The 1,867-nt window shown below is 40.2% G+C and overlaps 1 non-coding gene across 1 annotated transcript; it reads right to left on the bottom strand.

Moving 5' to 3' along the window:
- Nucleotides 1-841: 841 nt before the first annotated feature.
- Nucleotides 842-979, bottom strand: LOC111753846 (small nucleolar RNA SNORA2/SNORA34 family). Its single transcript, XR_002788625.1, has one exon. It is a non-coding gene; the product is annotated as a small nucleolar RNA SNORA2/SNORA34 family (small nucleolar RNA).
- Nucleotides 980-1,867: the final 888 nt, after the last annotated feature.

The following is a 1,867-nucleotide window of genomic DNA, read 5'->3' as shown; positions in this document are numbered from 1 at the left end:
TTTAAAACTACAAATGTTTCGGCCAAGTAAACTTTCTAATGCACAACGGATTTCATTTTTCTCTTTGTCACGAGCAGCGTTCCCCACACACCTGTAACGAGACTTTAATGGAGCAGCTCTCCACAACTTTGAAGGTGGAGAGATGATAGAGTAACCAATGAAATCACAACAAGTATGGGTCTGCGGAGAGACATTCAGCACGATGCAGGAGGCCAAGGTCTGGGCCACTTCTGCTTTTTAAGTGTCAAAGAGATAGATAAAGAACAAAAAAAAAATAAAATAAAGTGGTTTACACAATGGGCAGAGGTATAGTAAACTTTCTAACATTGTTCAGACTGTATGTGTAAACACAGGAAAGACTTTAAGTAAATCATCTTCATTCTCTTTTTTTAAAGGGGGTAAAATTAAACACAACAAAATAGGACATAAGAAAGCATTGTAAGAGATATAAATTTTAAAGCTAGATGACCTGAGATCTTCACTATCTATTGTATTATCTCTTGTTTTCTTCCAAATAGTTGTCCATGTTTTCACATACAGAGAATTCATGCAGAACAGCATAGTAAAAAACTAATCCGAACAGAATGAGGAAGGCGTTTTAGGTCTTCAAAACCAGACAATAGGGAAGTCACTAATGGCTGTCATAGATTCTCTTATTTTTTTTCAAAATAGCTGACCATACTTTCATGTATATTGAAGTTCAACAAAATAAAACAGGTGGGGGGAGGGGTTGCTTGGTGTCCCAGCATAGCTCGGGTCCCAGTAAACCCCAGTGGCTCCTGTCCTGGGCCACCGCAGCCTGCCACACTCACAGCCTCTCATGGGAGGGGGCGTTGCTTCAAGCTGTTTCTTTCTAATGAATTGACCATTTCACTGCCCAACTTCTGAAATGGCCAACAGACCATAAAAAGACATCTCTTTAGGTTCCTGCTTGAAACCAACAGTGTCAGGAAGCTGCCGGCCTTCATTCAAGGGCCAGTCATCTTCATTCTTGAGTTTTGCATAAATGCTTGGTAATTATTACTTATACGTCATTCAAATTTAATTATATTTTTGAGAGACTAAGGTATTTGAAAGAAATTCTTCCCCCTTCCACAGAAATACAATATTAAAGGAGACTAGACTAACTTACAGGTCAGAAAGCAATTGTGAGATGTGGACATACAAGGAGTCTTTGGGTCACTTAAAGTTATCAGCTAGAAAAATGTATTTGAATCTAACCACACTGCATCCTGATCTTGACGTTCTTGTTAAGATCCCTGGTACCAATAAAAAGGAAAAAGACCAAAAAAAAAAAAAAAAAGAACAAACCCTATTCCACTCCATTCACCTGGTTCTAGTCACACTGGCCTCCTCTCCAGTTCTAACAGCCAAGTTTCTTCCTGCTGGATGTTCTTTCTTCCTGCTACTAGAATGATCTCTCTAGAGAAATCTGCATGTTCACTAGTCAGTCCTTTAGACTTGTACTTTAAGGCTCCTCTTCCAGGTGCCATCCATGACATCAGATGAGCGAGGTCCTTGTGTTATACACTGCTGCGGTTTGAATGCGGATTGTCCTCGCCAAAACACTTGTTGAGGTTTAATTCCCCTTCATAATGGTATTAAAATGTGGTAGGACCTTTAAAAGGTGGATCCAAGTGCGAAGTAATTGGGTTACAACCACCCTTTGTAAAGGGCTTACTTAATGCTGGGCTCTTGGAGAGATTCATTCCCCTGAGAACAGTGTTATAAAACAATGAGTTTGGCCCATCTCACTTTCTGGCTTTCTCTATTTCCTGCCACTCTCTCTTCCCTCTAACTATGTGATATGATCTACCATAGGCCCTCACCAGAAGCCAATACTCACACCATGTCCTTGGACTTCTGC

The sequence above is a fragment of the Cavia porcellus genome, unplaced genomic scaffold, assembly GCF_034190915.1.
Source record: "Cavia porcellus strain 051 isolate PalLab524CR breed Dunkin Hartley unplaced genomic scaffold, mCavPor4.1 scaffold_4, whole genome shotgun sequence".
Taxonomy (NCBI): domain Eukaryota; kingdom Metazoa; phylum Chordata; class Mammalia; order Rodentia; family Caviidae; genus Cavia; species Cavia porcellus.
This window is presented reverse-complemented; position numbering and strand designations above follow the sequence as displayed.